Here is a 20,204-nt window from a genome sequence, read left to right on the forward strand (position 1 = left end):
CACAAGCGAAACAAGAAGCAGTATTAATTAATGCTTGAGGACTACTTTGATTTAAAATACCAAACAAGTATTCTGAACTAAAGATAACTTTGAATGTCAAGGAATCCTGATTGTGACTGGCCAGTGAAATAAAAAGTTCATATTTGAAAATAATTGAAGAGTAGCTACACCTGCTGAGATTGAAGAGTTGTTTTAAAGCTATTTTAGCACTTGTGCTCTCTCAAAGCCTTACTCATCACAAAAGTTGTCAGGGAAGTATAGCCTATCCTCCTAGCTCACTTAAGTTCTAGGAGAGGAAACTCTGGCTGCTGCCATAGAGGAATACAGATCGGAATTTCTCATGCACATACTCACCAAAACAAGTCTTTACTGACCATTTTCCAGAAGATGGGGTTGAATACTTTGGATATGAGAATATACTGAAAAAGGGATTGAGTATATACTTAAAAGAATGACTCACCACAGGCTTCATGACCCAACACAAAAGCATCTACTCTGACCTCTAGAGCCACAAAGACAGCATGGAACTGGATATTTTAAATGCACTGATACGGGTACAGGGACAAAGGTTAGAGGAAATGAAGTGTGGGAAGAGCCAGTGATTCTCACACAAAACAGGCAACAAATTCTGGCTGTTTTCAGAAAAGACCCATCTTTAGAAAAAACATGACATGCCAGCTTCCATACATTTTTGCTCTCTGTTGTTGTTGCCTTGCACTATTCCAACATAAAACAAATTAGTTTGAGCAACCCCAAACCTGTCATTTAGAATAAATCACCATTTGTAGATAGCATTAGTTGTGTAAAATAACAGGTATATAGTCACTCTGATCTGCTACTTCTTCCCCTTTTAGAAGATCAACGGAACTGATACTAGCAAATTCTTTCTAATAGCAAGAATAGCAAAGATATGGATTGGACTGTTTGTTTCTAGTCTGTTCTTAAAGCTCTCTGGTAATAGATTAGTATGTTTCAGAAATGAAAGTTTGGATGTATATTGCATGAAGCACACCAAAAATCCCTTTTCAGCCAAGGCTCTTCTAACATTATTTAATTTGGGACTGTTTTGCACACATCAGGTCATTGGCATCATAGGATAAAAAAACCTATAGATCTCAGAAACAGAAGACAAACAAGAAAAGCAAGCATGAAAGAACAGACACAAGGTCCAAGCAAGTATCAAGATATCGGTGGACACTGCTTACAAAACCTTGTCTGGATTCATGAAAAGAAGCAGAAATAGAAATGACAGCACAATCCTGCCAAAGCATCTTATCTCCTGGTGAAGCAAGCAGCTCCTTTGACCAGTGCTAACAAGATTTTAAAGTTGTCTGAGGCCACAGATTAAATGTGTAAAGATAAACACTACAGGGAAAGACTACACCCAAGCATGAATAAAAAAAAATTTAGGGAAATTGGAAAAAGACGGAAGCTATATGTTCTTACTAGGCTCGTGCCAGGATTCCCCTCTCACCACCAAAAGGGGAAACACACAGATATTTTAAAATCATACAAGAACCCACATACTTCCATGGCTCCACAAAAGAATTAACTTAAATCAACAGTAGAATGTAGACAAGTTAGAATACAGCTTTACTTATTTTCATCCCCCAAAGGCAACAAGGAATTATGCTATTTAGCATCATCAATGGAAAACAAGGGGGGGGAAAAAAACCCCAAGGCACAAGGAATACTCTGAATGCTCTCCAGTTTTAAGCAATAAATCAGACATCCAGAGATGTGTGAGGTATGGGAAGAGGCAGACGTAGGGAGCACATTTCTAGAATCCGTGTGGCATACATAATGAAAATACTTAATTTTGCAGCTGAAGTAGAATTGCAAAGAAAGAAGCCATGCCAGCAGCATGCCTAAATATCCTAGGCTGAGTGCTCAAAACAACAGATAAACATTTGCAATTTATCATCTGATCCCAAAGCAACTTCGAGCAGCCCGAAGAAATTGCTGTGAGGACAGTGGCTAGCTTCTTTCCACTGTCTTACTGAAGCTGCAATCTCTTCTTTGTGCTTATCATAGAATCATAAAATGGTTTGGGTTGGAAGGGACCTTAAAGATCATCTCATTCCAATCCTGTCATATCATAGGCAAGAAGTCAATAGAAGCCAAGGGAAAACAATAACTAAGAGCAGAGCATCACTGCCTAGAGCTTGGAGCCAAACAGCAAACAAGAACCTGGGAGAAGTGTGGCTAAGACCTATAATAATTCCAACTTCCATCCTCCTCAGCTGCTCCTCACACGCTGGAAACAAGGAACTGCAGATGGGAAATGCGCAGAAGCTCTGCAAAATAGAGTTGATCTACGTACACAATAAATTTAGTCCTAAAAAAGAATGTAAATCTTCCCAAATAAGCTGAAGACTGAACAGACATGAGGATGGAGGTCTCACATGTAACACACAAAGTCTCAACCACTTATGTTTGAAAGGATTCCTAGTTCATGTTTAGTTATAAATATTCTGAAAGATATTTGGCATTCAGGTTTGAGTATTTACCATATTTAGCAAACAGCAAAGATTTATACTGCTTTTACATTTTCTTTTGATGATTTCACTTCTATATATATTTGTTAAGTAAATATGGTTCCTCTGAACTAAAGCATAAATATTATCACAACACCCCTATATACGGGTAAAGAGGCATAGCTGGTTTAAAGAAGGTCATATAGGAAATCTAAGAGCTAAGAATACAGCTAAACTTCAGAAACAGTCTTTAAAATGCTAACAATCTTAAACCTTTTATCTCGGACATTTCAACTAACTGTTAGTCATTGCTTGGTTTCAGACATCTAGAAGTAGTTGTGAGAATCTGACTAGAATACACATTATGCAATTCTTACCGCAAAGAGAAATAAGAATGTCTGCGTGATCCTTGACAAAAGGTCAGTAACACTCTGGTTTACACAGCATTAAATAGTGGGAAAATGGAAAAGTATTTGTATTTTCAGAAGGGCTACAACAGATGTCACCTCAGTGTAACCTCATAATCCAAAGTTCATTGTCTTGATCAGAAAAAGCAAACTGGTGGAAAACATGAGTTTAGGCAATACTCTCTTTTTTTATTTGTGGAGCCTAAAACATTTTACAACAGAAGTACAGACACAGTGCTGCAAATTCAGGAAACTTACTTTTCTTGGTTGCATTTTGCAGCATGTTAGAAGTGAGTATACCTGAGGATCCATTACCACATTTAATACTAAAAGTTAACTCAGGGCCTTTTCAGTTAGACAACAGTCTCTTCAGTCAGCAGTACTCCCTTTTCATTTTAAAAAAGGTTCCTCTGAAAAAACACTCATCTGTATTTTGCTCCTCTCCACATCTCCAAGAACAAAGTCAAAAAAGCATCACATTGCTTTTTTAAACACTACATTTTTGAAAGCAGAAAGTAGTCAGCTTTTATGAAAACTTTAACAATTATATGTGAGCTTACGGACTTCCTGAGATAAAACATTTATTACAGTAATGGAAGCTTGGCTTTCCCAGTCTTTACCAGTCTCCCAAAACAGCTAATTCCCACCCTGGAACTGTTTCCTGACCTCTAGAAAGGGTCATCTATGTATAACTGCAGACAAAATATGCCCATGGCATTCCAAAGCTCCATGGTAAGCTCATTAAAAAGAATCCTGCAAGTTCAGTCCACATCTCAACTAAGCTTTGTTTTTAATGATAAAATATCCACTCCAGAGGAAACCCTTAAGTAACCCTTTAGTAAGTAAACCTTTAAGTAACCCTTACCCGGCTGCCATAAGTAGCACACACTCATTCCTCAGCAATGAGCACATAGTTCTCAAAACAGGCTAGTCACCCCTCCTATTGCTTCCTGATAAGTAACAGTAATGAGTAAACCTCCAACAGGTTGCAATGTGTAAATAGAGTCCTGAGAGGCGACAGAGCACTACTGCACCAGACACTACTTAGTATCTCCCATCTGCAGCATAACATGCCTAGGCCTTGGAGACAAATAAAAGGAGAAGCCTATCATTTGAAACTATACCAAGTAATCAAGCTGATTAGGAAAGATCAATTGAAATTTCAGCTCATAAGAATGGCATTTTTTCTGGACAATTGAAGTATGTTTCATTTACAGCTAACAGTTCAATTAAGAAGCAGAAACATTCATCCACTTCACACTAAAATTCTCCTCTACTCAAGTATCCATGTCTTAATCACTAGCAACTTGATTGTATTCCTATTTAAAATGCCTTTCTCAGTAACATTTCCTAACATCACCTGATAATCATACATTTTATACGTAAATATCTTCTAACCATAGAAAAAACCTGCAGATTCTAAGTAGTTTTGCTGACTAAAGTCCACCCAACAAGGCATGTGTCTAGTCACCACACTTTCTTTGTTGGCTGTTCCTGCTCAGTTGTGGAGGAAGAAAAATGAAACAACGTGAGAGAAGACCACATTTTCTGCTATACTGAATTAATCCCACTTCCATAAACCAAGAAACACATCTCTCGTATCCTTTGTATTTAATGACTCACAGACTGCTTTAGACTAGAAGGGACTGCTGGAGGTCATCTGGTCCCAACACCTACTCAACACCAAAGTGAAGGTCATCTCTATGGCAGACACTACCATGGTAGACCATCTGGCTCAAAGCTTCTGGTCAACACAGAAGTAAACCAGCAAACACCCTCACCACTGGGGGTTTTTTGTTAGGAAGGCTATCAACAGTTGAAGAAATAAGCACTGTTTATTCTCAGGACAGAGACAGTGATGAATAGAAGATAGGATATAAAAGCAGTTGAAAAAATTCCTTACAATGGCCACAAGAATAGAGAAGAAGAATATCATACAACAGCTTTCCCAGTGCTGTCAAAGCTTGAGGGACAGAAGAATAAAAAGACAATTCTCCATCTCTGTTCTGGTGGCAGAGAGAAAACTTTTCACTTCATTCATCCATTAACTAGAAAAATCCATTGCAAGCAAGCTGAGCAGGCAATCCAGAGTTTTCTCTCCAATGACTGAAGCTAGAGCTGGACTTCCAATATTATACTGCCTCTACACAAAAACTCCCTCACCCTTTGTATTAAAGCTCAGATTTACTCTCAACTGGGTACAACAAGCAGTATTTACCCCAATTCAAGCCATTTCAACAAACTGTAAAAAAAAAAAAGGCAAGGTGTCATTTCAGAGAGGAGTTACATGTTAGGCTCACTACACAGAACCTAACTTTTCAGTGACTTCAAGTAGGTTTAGTTTAGTAGTAGTTTTAGGCAGGTTTTTTCTTTTCTTCAAATGAAAAGCTTAGCTCCAGGCTGCTGTGCTTGCCATTCCACTAATTACTCCACTTGTTCAATATATTCTGTCCTTCAAGTGGAGGACACAGCATAATGAACTGCATACACTTTCACAAGATTATAGGGACAGACAACTGAGGGACCAAGAAGATACTGTAACATCAAGCTCTTAATTGTGTATAAGCAAGAGATAAGTTGTCATTTCTAGCCGCACAGAGGATATACTATTATTTGCATGACAATAGGGGTTTAAATCTGAAAAGAAATGGAGTCTCCACTATATCAAAAATTGAAGAGACATTCTTTGCCAAAGCTAGATTAAGGTTCACAAACTAACACTCACGCCACTAACAGCATGCAGCCATCTTTGCAGCAATATGCAAGCCCTACCTAAATAACCAAGTATTTCCTCCTTACTACAAGCATGGCAATTCAGACTTAAGAGTCACTGTTGCCACGAGTGAGACTGGGAGCTATTATGTTTGAAGGTAGATCTAGCTGCATGAGAGAAAGGTCACAAAAATCAGAGGCAGAAACAAGTGAAAAAATTGCCAGAGAACTCATTGGAAGAAAAACCCCAGGGAATATTCAGGTCTCTTCATTCCTTCAAGAATCAGCTGCTTGACCATACTGCAACCTTAAAGTGGTCATTTAATTCTGATATAAAGGCTAGAGGCACATTAGCTTCAGCTAGTGATTGCAGAGACAACATCACTTACAGACACAAACTCATTTTTAATATGAGAACAGGCACCTGATGCCTTAGTTTCTCACTATGGCTTTAAAAATTAGATCTTATCAACCTCTCTGCATCCTCTCATAGATACAATTTCTTTCAACTCCATTACCTTTTTCCCCACACAGCACCATCTCCTCACAGGTTTCAAAAAGCCTCCCCTACTCCCCGAATTTCTCAAAGGCAGTTTCAAATCGTTGTTTGTCACTGCAGTATTTAACACAATACACTCGCAACCCCTCCCTTCTATATGTTCAACACCCAAAAAGCAACTAATCTGTCAACTATTTCACTGATTTGTCATTTCTTCTCTATTCCTTCAAATATCAATCGCCATTCTAATTCCTTGTCAGCTTTTGCTGAGGTACTGTCTAGCTTATTTGGGGTGATTACTTTGTATTTCATTTATCTTTTAAGCCCTAAGTTATTTAGAAGTAGAAAGTCACAGTAAATGCCACAGGAAACTTATTTCTCTGATCTACAAAAACCTCTAATTGTTCAAATTTCTGTATTTTTAATTACAATAGTATACAAATACATCCACAGTAGCGAGATGCTATCGAGCAAGTTCAGAACCAGAAACACAAGTCTCAAAAATGGTGGTATGACAGATACATTTCCTATTGTCAACTGACAACTTGAGTAAAATTTATCTGCATATGACAGACTAGTGTAACTTCTTCATGATAACTTTCAGTTAATACATTACTTCAAGGCTGCATTATCATTATCCTGACTCATCACTGCCCAGAGTCTTCTATTAGTCACTGATCCACATTCACACAAGCTGGAACGAAAAAAACCAACCATCCAAGAGAGCTATAGACCAGTAAGTTCCTGCGTTTATACAGCATCATTTAAATGTCTCCAGTAAAAAGTCAATTATAGACACTTACCTGACAAACATTAATGACCTCAGATTGAGAATAAAGAATTGTGCATCAATAAAGAAAAAACATTTTTCTAAACATAATTCCCAGAAGTCTGTAATATAAAGATACTGAAATAAAAGCTGAAGATAGGGTTTTGGTTTTTTTTTAGTGTCTAGCCTTCGTTGCGCATTTGAAGTCACCTGTCTTCCCACTCTTCCTCACTATAAAAATTTAAACCCTTTGTGTCTGCTTATTTGCATATCAATACATACAATAGTCTTCACATAACAGCAAGAACATAAACTTTAGAAACACAATGGAAAGTTTCTGGTAATCTGTTATTTTCTGTATGCTTTGCAAACACTTCTGATAAATGTCTTCTCTGTAATTCCCTTGAGAAATACTTTGTTGAAATGGCACTGGGACAGAATGTATGTTTTTACAATTGGCAATAAAATTATGAAAGTAACATACCTAAAAAACCCCAAACATTTAAAGCACTTTCCTATACAGAAAATGCAAGTAAGCCATCTACAATGGAGTTCACATTTTTTCATACTTGTAATGAATTTTAAGTTTTTATAAGGTTAAGACAGTATTAACAGAAAAGGTTTCTCAAGGAAAAAATCTCTTTGATGTTAGGATGATTTTCATATCACTACTCATTCAAAACAATTCACAAAAGTCTCACAGTCTAAATTTAACATGCAGTTATTAATTCTGTAGCTTTTTCATATCCAAAAGTAAACAGATGAACGAGCAAATCAAATCTTATGTCAAGACAAAGACCACTTTGGTTAGTCTAATACAAATACTTGCAAGATTTTTGTACTTTTCTTCAATGTTTCTTGGACTAGAACTAAAAAAGCTTATTTCCTGTCTGTAAAGCCACAGCATACCTACATACACAGGCTAGAGGGGATGACTGTGATCACCCAGACTGACCCATTTAGCATCGGCCACCTATCCTGTGTTAAAAAAAAGAAACAAAGAGAAATTCAAATCTACATAACGGTTACCCAGTCTTGTTTTAAAGAGGGACAGTAAGAGAAGCATCACTGCATCAGCTGTTCCACACTGCAGTTATGCACACAGTAAATCGGTACAACTTTCTGTTGTAGCAGTCATTTAGGTTTTCTTAGGCTTTTGCAGGCTAGATCCTATAAGCTAAGAATCTATATCAATAAATTCTGATTAAGTTGTGATTTGATAAATGTGTCCTTTCAAGAAGTTAAACAAATGCAGCACCTGCATTCATTTTTAGGACTGAAAATATGCCTTTAACTCATTTTCAGACTCTGACCTTTTTCCAGTGTGCTAGCAACCCTTTCTGAATTCCTCAAGTAGCTGTAGCAGTGCCAGCTGCAGAAGACATGTATTACTACCTTGCCTGTTAGGCTCCTTTGGTCTCGTAGCTAAGGATTAGCTGCTCAGAGCTTCACTAAATGCTAATGTTCACAGCTGGATTATCCAGTCACTTCCATACCTCTTCATGTCAGTGCTTCCAAGAAGGCCTTCCCCAGCCTGTACCTGTCCTGAGGTATACTAGTCTAAATGTGACCAAATATAAGGTCTGGTTTGCTTGAGTACAGTCTTTAAAAACAAAAAGCTAAACCAGGTTACTAAACCACAGTTATCGATAAAGCAGTTGTCATATTATCTCTCCCCTAGTAACCAAGAAGATGCCATTTCACACAAAGACATCAAATTTCAGAAAGCAGGATGAATGAGGCACTATTTGTGACTTTAAATTGACATTTAAAAAAACAGAGATCAAACTAATAAGATTGAAAAGCTTTTTTCTGTCTTTCTTTTTCCTATACTCAGAGCTTAAAAAAATATATGATTTGTGCTTCCACGTTTCGATTAAGTGGTTGGTGTTAGCAAACAGTTTACAGAATCCTGATAATGTCACACACTGATTTATGTACTACTGTCAACTGATGAAGCAGAATCGGAAACTGGCAAAATGCTGGTGGCATAAGTTGTGCATTAGATAAATACAATTTTCAGTCGTCTTTCTCAAGCTTTGCATATTTTGATAAAACCTAGGTTTAGGGATAAGTTACAGAATAGTAGCTTGCTGCTGCAGAAAGGGGAAGGTTTTATTCCCTTCTCCTTTCTCACCTGGTTACCGCAATCTCCACAGCTTACTAGATTTTACTGGAGCTGCTCTAACTCCCTAATTCTTCCCTTTGGTACCCCCCCCCCGGGTATCTTCCACCAGCTCAGATACATAGTTAAAAGGACTCAGAGGGCTCAAATAAATACCAGAGCTTATTAAAAAAAGAAACTCCCACTTCCACGCATGGTAAACTGTCATATTAAGCTACATGAGCCACCCCCAATTACCAAAGATAACTTTTTGGACTCATTCTGCTAGTAGTCATATTTTTCACATGACATCAAGAGAAGCATTCAGAAAGGTCATCTGCCCGCACCAAGATAAGCCAAGTGCTAGAAGGTGCAGACAATAGCTCTCCACTGCCTAAGGCTACAGTTCTACAGCAGCCTAAGCCTATTTAACTACTAACTACTCATATAGCATCATCTTCAGCCTGGCACCTCTGCTCACTGGACAAGTCGCATCATTCAGCACGCTAAAGAAACGGAATAGCTTTCAGTCCATTTATCAAATCAGTTTATGCCAGATTAAAGGGTGAAATGGCTCAGCAAAGGATCCAACAAGTATTGCAGCTGTCAAGAAAAAAAAGGATGCAAGTAGCACAGCCAAGAGTTAGCAACTTACATTTCTATAACCCTATAGACTGAGATTCAGCTCACTCACTAAAATTCTAGTGGTGTCAGAACTGAAGAATGCTTCAAACTATTCCAGTAACTGAGGGCCCCAAAATAGTCATCAGTGGGAGGAAATATGATTACCAGAAAAAATTGGGATTCTCTCATAAGCTGACTTGACATTTTCAGGGTTTTTTTTTTTTCTTTCCAATATAAAGCTAAACATTTACTCTCCTGATGGAAGCTGAGATTCTTTCCCATAAGTCTGGAAACAGAACTTGAATTCCACAAATTCCAATTCATTTGTTCTAACAAGGGATACTTATTACAGTGGCTCGTCATATCTTCTATGAATTGAAGCTAATATAATTTCTTATCTTAATTAAACTCAGCAGAAGAGTAATTCAAGTCTATTCTGTCATGCTTCCCACATATTGAAACAGTGAGGATTTAGTCAAATAGTGGTTATCTCAATTTCACTTTATCAGTAGCATGAGTCACGTGCAATACCAGCTAAAGCATACTGCAGCAAATGCACCCCGCTCAAGCCAGAAATCTACTCTAAAAGACGACCTTAGTGTGGTTACCTATGATATTAACTGACTAGATGTCAGGACTGAAAAAACTTGCCATGCCATGTCTTGGGGTTTTGGTTTGGGTTGGTTTTTTTTGTTTTGGTTTTTTTGTTTGTTTTTTTACACACAACTACACTGCCAACCAGGCACACATGAAGAACATCTTTTTCCTGTGGTGCTTATTATTTGATTTTGCATTGGTAAAGTTTAAAGTCCAACAGAAACAATAAGCACATTGTATCTTCTAATGCTGCACTGCCTCCACTAAGTTTTCCAAATTTCTCCCAGTTTATCACTGCTTTGGTACTCTGTTTTGAATCACAAACCTCTAGCTCCTGTTTTAGACCCCTCCTTTGTTGAGAGAATCACAAACATTCAGATCCAAGCAGCAAGAATTAATGTAAAACCTGCTCATTAAGAAATGCATCCTGAAGAATAAATAAGAGCATTTTCATATGCCTATATAGTTCATGACTTTCAGAGACTCTGAAGATTTGCTCATCTGCTCTAGAAATCCTATGTGATTTGTGATTAATGAGATGTTTCCACAAGATGCTTGTGTATTTAAAGATATGGTAGCTTTACATGGAGTATCTTTCTATAGAAAGTCTTAAATTTTTCATCCTTCAGGTATCAGAAGATGTCTTGGTCAATGAGATAAGTGAAAATGCAAACAAGGAAGATTATGCCTATTCTTAAAGTAAGCTGTAGAGAAGTGGGACAAGAGAGGAGCACTGTACTAAGGGAAAGGTTCGGAACGTCAGTTAAAAAAAACACCTTAAAATTAAAATGTACACCAAGCTTTCTTCTCTTACCTTTGTGTGCCATTTATCCTGTACTGGGAACATTCCCCTCCACCCCCCAGTCTTCTTGGCAGAAATGTGATGTTAGCAAACCCAATTCAAAAGTGTGAAAGAAGATTCCATTTCTTGTTTTTAATACTTTGCTTGGTGTTGATCTGTTTTCTGTGTCATATAGTCTCATACTATTACCAGGACTTGTTTTACCACAGCTCTCCACTGCTTTTCCAACTATGGAGACTGACACTTTCTCTTTCCATATATTGGTAGGCACAGCATATTTTGAGCACTAGCATGGGACACTATCCATTACATCAGAAATTCAACCTTTGATCAACAAATAATTATGGCCCCAGAGTCATAAGCTGACATTAATACTTAGCCTGTTCCTACGCAAATGACAAAGTCCATTATTCAAAAAAAGTTAATTTGCATTACTGATATTCTGCCAATTATTTGTTTTCAGCAAACAGTACTCCAAAGTCAGAAAACAACACACCATCTTATATTCAAGGCTTTGAAACAACAGCCAAGGGAATTCCAAGAGAAACAAATTGTTTCTTAAGTAACAAAACCAAAAATTCACAAAACCCACTAATTCATGTCATACCACTTAGCTGAAATAAAAGGAACTTCATAACAGACACAGCTAAGTCAGACCTGCTTTAACCACCATTTGGTAAAGACTGTCTGAGAACCCATCCGACTAAAGCAAGCAACCACCATACTGCAGGCCTATATATATATTTAGGTCCCACTATGATAATAAAAAAAAAAATATTCCTTAGTCATCAGCTTGTTTTTAAAACATCCCCAAATCTCTCTCACTCCCTGCACCTGCTGGGACATCTACCACATCCAGAGGACAAATGAGTTAAAAGTTGAACCATCGGAGTAGCTAATTACCCAGTGCAGTTTAACTTAACATCACAGCTGGTAGCACCTAAGGAGATTGAGCTATTCCTCCCACAAACCCCATGTCCATTTCTCCTGAGCTGAAGTGGTGCACACAAATCCAGCAAGCTGGTTCAGGGGGCTAAAGTGGAAGCAAAGTAATGCCCCCTCCTTACAGTAACATTCCCTGAACTGCTCCATAATCAGATAAGCATCAGGATAAAGAGAAGGAACAGAACTGGCCTTGCAGCAGCTGTTTATTGTATCTGTATGGATCCAGAGCAGCTAAGGTTGAGCACCCTCTGGATTTTGTACATCATAGTTTTATGCTACAGTTAAACCACGGGCCTTACCACTTCCCCATCTTATTACTCCCAGTCTTCTTTACAACCAGCCACACTCACCTCCCCCATGCATACACCGGCATTCATACAAACTGTTTGGTTTTCAATTTGTCCAAGTCCTTGAACTAATTTACCAGCTAGATAAAAAAGTTTTCATTTCATAAGCTCTTTGAAACAGTTTGCCACAAAACGTGCATGAGTGCTAGCGTCAGAGGGCAACAGCAGCAAAGATTCACTGGCTCAAGCTCCTTCAGAATTACACCCCCCAAGCAGAAAGCACAAATCATACATACCACCACTTAAAAGTCCTAGCAAGTTCTATAGTTGACCAATATTTTGAAAGGCAATTAAGAACACTTTGTTAAGAGTTTCTTTTGGCTGCAAATAATCCCTCAGACACCACTGTATAATTAAAGCTATGAATTTATCTTTTCAAATTTGAACACAACAATAAAGCAAAAGTAGACTTTCCCCTGGTGATTCACTAAATTGCCAAGAAATGCTCTGTGTTCCACACTAGTTAGTGGAAAGGAAAAAAAAATGGAAAAAGCATTCAGAAATAAATTCCATCAGTCTTAAGTCTCTTGAATTCAATTAATAACTGACACTTTCACTATCCTCATTCTCTTGTTTATGTGCTTCACACACTGTTATCATCAATAACAAAACTTCACACCACTCAGTCTTTTGACTAAAACAACTCTTCCCATTTTCATGCTATCACAATTTTTTGAACTACAGGCTGCTCACCTCATTACTTATCCCAGCCATAATGCCCAAAAGACACATTCCAAAGTCTTAGTTTCCCTTTTACCTGAAGAAACAGTACAAACAATCCAAGTCATAAGATTTTCAGAAACAGCAAAGTACAAGGTTTACTTTGTTATTCATTGTACGCAATGTAAGACATATGGTCCAAAAGACTGAAATTAGTCAAAGTCAGTTATTGCGCTAGTCTCCTGCAAAGGAAAGCAGGACCATTTGTTTCTGGGATCAAAATCTTGCATACAAAAAGCTTTGACAACCCCAAAATCCCATTACAGAGGAGATTATTACAAGGCTAGTCTGTTTCAAGTTGCTTACCACCTGACCTATCCCACTGGGAGTAACACTGGCAGTGCATGTACAACTCAGATCCAGTTGTTCTGCCCTCAAATCTCAAAGACCAGTATTAGACTACACATAGTAACAACTCATGGCTGTCATCTGAGCTAATGGCTGCGCTACTGACACCACTGGAGCAACTACACCATTTGTAAAGGAACAAACCAATTCTGTAGCCAGACAATAATACAACATGGCCAACACTGCAGATCTTGCCAATGGAGGCTGACCTACATTGATAAAAGTTTTAGTTACCACTTGCATTGTCTATTTCAAAGAGACACCAAGTAGCCTTAACTGCTTTCATGAATAAATCCACTGGGGAAAATAACAAACTGTTCTTAGTAAATTCATACCTAGTGAATACTTTGTGTCACAGTGTTTTTATCCACCACTCTTCACATCCTAAAAATAACTGAAGTTTAAGAGTTCCCATGAACACAAGAAATAATTCCCCTCTCTTTCCAAGGGAAATCATGGAAGTAAACAAAATTTAAAAGCTTAAAGGAATGCAGAAAGCAACCTGGTTTTGGGAGCTCTCCAAAGCCAATCAAATTATAGATAGAAAGGGCATTTTATTAGGGTACATGAACAACTAGCAAAAAGAAAAAAGGCAACCTTTCTTCATTCACCTACTGTCCTCGAAATAGTACATGCATGTGCCCTTGAGTTATCCTTCTCTCTCACAGATCATTATCAGAAGAGTATTCCCATTATTATAAGTGCAGCCTCTTCACCTGTGCTCTAACATCTAACAGTTTCTCACAGCACACGCCACAATACTCAAAAAAAATTAGCGCAGCTCTGTGCACACTTCAGTAACAGTCAGTGAGAGTACTTAAGTTTTTCAACCACAGCTTGGGGAGGGCAGCGGGAATTCAGAAATCTGTATCAGCTTGTTTTAGTGAAACATGCTCTGAATTTGTCTGCAACCTCTGGCCCAGTAAGTGGTAAGCTTGAAAAAATCTCATCCAAAAACTGGCCCTAAAACAAATCCTACTTAATCAAAGAGAAAAACTTACTACAGAAGGCTGAGCTTGCTTTGGCAGGTGAGGAGGTATACCTTGATAATTGGTCACACCTTGATACTAAGTGACCCTTTACTTAAATAAATTGCGAACAGATGCACTAACAAAGAAAGCTTACAAAGTTAATTTGAACACATTAGTTTACAATTTTCTCAATTCCTGTGCTCTGATACTAAGAATAACTTTATGATGTGGGTACAAAGGAAAAACACAACTCACAGTCGTTGCTTTCATTCAGAAGTCTAGGAGCACCGGGGAAATCAGAACATCTTCTCAGTCCTCTACACAGTCCCTGGCCGTCAGACACAGAAAGCCTGGGCTTATCGAGGGAAGATGTCCTGCAAGAACAGAGGATGTAAGACAGTAAGAATCCTCCTCTTGGTTGCTTTATTGCAAAGTACTAGAATTAAAGTTATCTCCTAACAGTCAGGTACATAGAAGAGTTGAACCCTACTCTCAGGTGTGGAAAAAATCTCCCTTGTAAGAAACATGATTCTCTTCTCCCTTTCTGAGCCTTAAAAAGTGCACCTGTCATGTTACCCTCTATGTGCCTCACCATGAGCAACCAAAGGAAAAAAATATTCACTCTACAACCAAGACAACAGGGTTAGATCACACAATCTTCATTTTTTCTATTTTGAATACTGCTAGTATCCTATACAAAAGATCACTGAAGAAATTTAAGACTAACCCGTATACTCTGCTTTAGGCACCATTTCTAAGCCTAGAACTCCTTAGAATTAGTAATCTCAACTTCTATTTTGAGACATGCCAGATTTCTAAGGACAGAAAAAAATTTAATCACTTTCCCTCAATTCCTGGACTCTAAAGTTGCAGTATTTGCCACAACTGGTATAGTTCTAGAAATGCCGAGTATCTCATCCCTTCTAACAAGCATATAACATAGGTGGTGCAAGAAAACTAAAAGATAAAACAGTGTTTCACCAATAGCTTCAAATACCAGATACTTTGAGTCCCTACACATACAGCCTGGACTTAAAAAAAGAATAAATAAATTCTTTTTTAACAGCTGGTTATGTTTATATTCTTATGAAATTAAGAATGATCACTTGAGAATAACATACATAAACTTGTTAGAGCATGGTTCCCCCAAATTCTTGTGCCCAGCTCTGTCACTACTTGGCCTTAGCCAAGTTTAGTCCACCTACGCAACTTATGTTCGGCAGAAATGAATGATGTTTTCAAAGATCTAACAAGACTTTACCTGCTGAAAAAGGCAATAACTGTAAACCAATAAAAAAGTTTCCCCTGCAGTGGCACTAGCACTGACATGACACCCAGCTTCTATTTGCTTAGAAGAGAGTAGTCCTAACCAAATTTTGAAACCTAAGTGCTCTAGAACAGTGGTCTCTGAAGTGGGTCGCACATGCGAGACAATCCACTCAGGAGTGGGAAGAAAACATTTTTTCTAGCATTAATAAATAATACTTTAAAAGAGTGTTTACTTCATCTTTCTCTTACCCTTTCTTAATTTCTACTTTTGAGTACGTCTTATAATGTATGTATCAGTACAGTAGTACCTGTATATAACTGATAAGTCAATAAATATACATATATTGGGGGTGCATGCTAAAAAGTCTTTTTTTACTGATAGGCACACATGGCCAAAAAAACCTGGAGGCCACTTCTCTAGAAAGCAGAAACTCCATCTGTGAACAGGATTTTCCTTTTTTCTACCAGGTAAAAAAAGAGCATTTATATTTGTCCTGCCTTCCCTCATTTTCCCAGACGCCACTAAGTTAACACCAAATTACCCAAATCTTTCTCACTCACAAGATAATTTGGGGGTTCTTTCCTTTTAATATCTCCAACAGCCAGCTCTATATCTACTCCTAGCTTTCTCCAAAGGTCCAACACCATGCTAATGCTATTCAGCTCACTTTGCTCCAGGAAGCGAGGACCAGGCCAGCTTCACTCTAGTAGTGGTATTTCAGAGGGCTTGAATGAATGGCGCCTCACAAGGCACGTGGCTCCAGTGTTTTCAATTCTAGGCTTGGGGCTTTTTTTTTTGCCATCTCAATGATGAGACTTAAGTTCCTCAGGAACAGGCAACTGAATGTGTAAACTTATTACTGGGGAAAAGCATCAGAAAACTACAGTACGATAAATGACCTGCTTGACAAGGGAACAATAAGTGGACATAATAAAATGACAAATAAAGAGAATTAAGGACCCAGCAAATATTATTGCCTCTAACCAATTTGCGGAAGCCGAGGGAAGAGATAAGGATTATAAGTAAGAAGACAGAAAGCCAAGTGCCTACACCATCACCCAGCTCTTCCCGCTCACCCAACACGTTCCCCCCGGCAGGCCACAGCAAGCAGGCAGCCCGTCGACGAGCTCGGGGCGCAAGGAGGGCGGGAGGCCGGTAGCAAAACCAGCCAGGCCCGGCCGCTGGGAAGGACAGTCCCAAGCCACTGGCAGCACCGCGAAGGGGGGCCGCTCCCCACTTCACCACTGCCCATCCACCGCGGCGGGAGCGAGGCGCCCGCCGACCCCCTTCCCCCACCTGGGGCAGGGAAAGGGGGAGAGGGAGAAAGGAGAAGGGTCCGCGGCCTCCCTACTGACCTGCCGGAGGGCGGCTCTCCCACAAGACCGAGGGGTCGCCCGGCGGAGCTCGCTCCCCTCAGCCCGCGCAGCCGCTGCCGCCTCCTTCACACACACAGCCGCATTACCGCTGCCCCGGCCGATGGGATCTCTCCACCTCCCACCTCAGCGCGGCCCCCTCAGGGAAGCCCCTCAGAAGAACCACCAGACAAGAGTCCCCAGCCAGGCCGGGAGCTCCCGCCGCACTCCCCTTCACTCAGCACCACAGCAGGGAGCAGAAATTCAAACAACACACACCGGGGCTACTTTCTCTCCGTAGGCGGAAGCACACTACTTCTGCGCGCGCAGCTGCACGAGGCGTATTTAAAGGGCCGGACGGCACACTGAGCGCGAGGCACGCCGCGAGTTGTAGTCTTCTCGCGCCAGCCCCGCCCACCTCGCGGCTGCTCCTCCGCCCGCGAGCGGGCCTCGAGCCACCCGTGGCGGCTCCACGCCCCCTCGCTGCTCCTCAGCCAATGGGCGGCCTCGCTGCGCCGGGGGCGGGCGAGGGAGGGGTTCTCCCTCCTCTGGTGCGCGCGCGGGGGGCGGTGCGTGGAGGGGGTGGGGTCGGGCCGCGGCCGGCGGCGCCCGGAGTTAGTTGTTGCGCGCCGGCGCGGCGGTCGGAGCCCCGTCCCGGGACTCGGTTCCTCTCCGGGGCCCGGCGGCCGCGGGAGCCCGTCTGGACGAATCTTCCTCGGCGTGGCGGCCGCCGTCTCCCCCTCGTTGCTTGCCTGTGTGGAGGTGTCGCGGGGCTGGGTGAGCCCCTGCTAGGTGAGGGGCCGGTCCGAGCCCGGGGGGGTAGGAGGGGAGTGACGGTCCGTCTCGCTGTGAGGGGAGCCTGGGGGGCAGCGGCGGCCTCGTGCCGGCTCGTGCCCTGCTCGCGCCGCCGGCTCGTGTTTCCTCAGCGAGGCCTCGGGCGGGGGGAGCGGGAAGGGGCCCCGGCGCGGCTCGGCGGGGTGTGAGGGGAGCGGCCGGGCGCCTGCCCGCCTCTCCCGAAGGGGTCCCGCCGCCCCCCCCCCGCCCCTTTGCCGCGGCCCCGACGGGCGGTGCTGATCGTTGCTGCGCCCGGAGGGTCCGGCTGGCGCCGGCAGCCGCCTCGGGGCCCCCGCGGGGCTGTGCGGCGCCCTCGCCCCCGGCCGCGGCGCTGGGCCCCCGGGTCGCCACCGACAGCCCCCGGGGCCCGCGGCGGCAAACGGCGCTTTTTTTCTGCCTTGCACCTCGGTTGGAAGTTTTGCGACGTGATCCTGCGCTAAATACGTTGTGCTTGAGCCTGCCGGGAAGCGCTGCGCCGCTTCGGAGCTGACACCTTCTAGGAATTTCACGATGATAAAGCCGCTGTAGGTGCCAGGTGGATGCTGTCCCTGTCGACACTCTGTCCTTACGTGAGGAATACACAGTAAAAACAGAGTAAGAGGTTTTACGTGTTGGTGTATACGCGTGTAGCTACATTCCATCCTTTTTTCAGGCTTTCAAGTGCTTCCTTTTTTCTTAAAGGTTATTTTGGACTTCTAGGTGAGTTGGTCTGTTTGCCTTTTTGTTGGGGGTGAAATTGAGACTAGACTGGAAAGGCTGGGATTTGCATTGGGACAGCAAGTGAAATGCTGTAAGTACATTGTAGTGGTTAGTTACTTATCAGGTAGCTGATATCTAACATAGAATGGCCAGACCGCTCTTAAATGAGCACGAGGAGGAGTGTTGCCTGGTGGATCCCTGACCTCGAATTTAATAGGGGTCCCTTCTCAGAGAACGTAAGTTCTGTTTACTTTAGGTCTTTGCTGGTTTATTTTGTAGAGCTTGGCTTTTTTCTTTTTTAATCACTTCATAAGGGGCTCCAAAGTTTTTCCCCTTGTTGTGGCTTAAAGGCTGTTCAATGTCTGCTAAAGCACTTTATTCTCAGATATTTGGGGCGAAAAAATACACAAGATATACGGGCAGGAAGGAAAGAACACGCAGTTGTTGTAAGAGCCAAGGTTTTATGGAATGCCAATAATTAGGTTCTGTAGTTAGAAAGTTCACCTGAACTTGTGTAAGAGTGCCTGCCGAACAACTACCTTTGTCACAAATTAGACGCATTTAATTCTATGTGACTTTTGGTTGACTTACAACCTCCTCTAGACACTTTGATTCCAGTGGTGTAGCAGAGCAGGAAATACTTGTGGATGTTTTATTTGGTCATTTTGACTAGTTAGAGCTCTTAATCTAGTTTCAAACTGGCTTAAAAGATTTTGTCTGTAAAGTAGCTAAGATGATTTATCCAGATGAAGCATCTTCTTGGCAGAGCTACCTCTCCAGTGTGTTTTCAGGAAAACCTCATTTTGTTCTCTAAAATGTAGAAGTATGCAAGAAGTGAATTACCAATTTTTCCATGAGTAACTTTCCATGATTAATGGTACATATTCATTTCATGATGGCTTTACCTTATTGTTAGGATAGCTCATGTAAATAACTCACAGACTTCCTAAATTACTTTTTTGGATTGTTCTGTTTGACTCAAATGCATCTTCCTCACCTGAACAGCAGCAGATAGGGTGTGATTCCTGAGCCTGGGCAGGAGGTACCAGCTGCAGTGTGAGGAGCTGGCAGGCTTTCCTGCCTGGCCTTGCTGCCAATAGGCACTTTCACCCAGCTGCACGTGTGTGGAAATGAGCAACTGATAAGGAAACCAGCTTCACTTGTAGATGCAGCATTTGTATTTCCTTTTATTTTAGAACATACTTTAATATAATATACAATTATTTTGAAACAACAGCATTCCCTATGTATTGGAAAGTCTTACAACTGCTTCAGCAAAAGAGAGTGCGAAGAGGCAAAATACCATTTTGACTACTTAAGTAATTTGTGTTTCTGACTTTTCATCTCTTTAGAAAATCTAGTTGCAAACCTATTTACCAAACTATATATCTATGTATTCTTTTCTATTTACTTTCCAAATAAAGGAATTGGTTGGAATCAATCATGTAAAGAAAAATAAGGGGGGGTGATATTTAGCTAAATGGCTCCTAAATGTTTTCTTGCCTAAACAGGATAGTAAAATATTAAGATAACTATTGTAAGTTAGGGTCATGGATGTTGGTAATCACTGTAATCCTTCTGTATCATGCTAGGAAAAATATGTATGTGAAAAGCTTACTGTAAGTTAACAAGTTGTAACATGTTTTTCTCTACCTTTTCTGTAGGCACTCCTCTGTCTCTACTTTCCTTTTCCTTTTTCCTGTTTAGTCTTTGCTCTTAGGTTTCCC

The 20,204-nt window shown here is 40.9% G+C and overlaps 2 protein-coding genes across 9 annotated transcripts in view; one reads left to right on the top strand and one right to left on the bottom strand.

Annotated features, from left to right (window-relative positions):
• HMG20A (high mobility group 20A) overlaps nt 1-17,259 on the bottom strand; it is a 46,002-nt gene extending 28,743 nt beyond the window's left edge. Inside the window, exons 1-2 of one of the 2 annotated variants that reach the window (XM_054836905.1) lie at nt 16,948-17,259; nt 14,578-14,696 (exon numbers count right to left, since the gene is read on the bottom strand). The gene's annotated coding sequence lies outside the window, so the exon portion shown is untranslated. The remainder of the gene's footprint in view (nt 1-14,577; nt 14,697-16,947) is intronic. The other variant, XM_054836906.1, reaches the window with a different exon arrangement.
• A 263-nt stretch (nt 17,260-17,522) lies between these two features.
• The window catches only part of PEAK1 (pseudopodium enriched atypical kinase 1), a 115,774-nt gene continuing 113,092 nt past the window's right edge, over nt 17,523-20,204 (top strand). For 5 of the 7 annotated variants that reach the window (XM_054836338.1, XM_054836342.1, XM_054836344.1 and 2 more), the window contains exon 1: nt 17,535-17,736. The gene's annotated coding sequence lies outside the window, so the exon portion shown is untranslated. Of the gene's footprint in view, nt 17,748-20,204 lie in introns of all 7 variants that reach the window. The other 2 variants (XM_054836340.1, XM_054836339.1) reach the window with 2 other exon arrangements.

This window comes from Grus americana, chromosome 10, assembly GCF_028858705.1.
Source record: "Grus americana isolate bGruAme1 chromosome 10, bGruAme1.mat, whole genome shotgun sequence".
Classification (NCBI taxonomy): Eukaryota; Metazoa; Chordata; class Aves; order Gruiformes; family Gruidae; genus Grus; species Grus americana.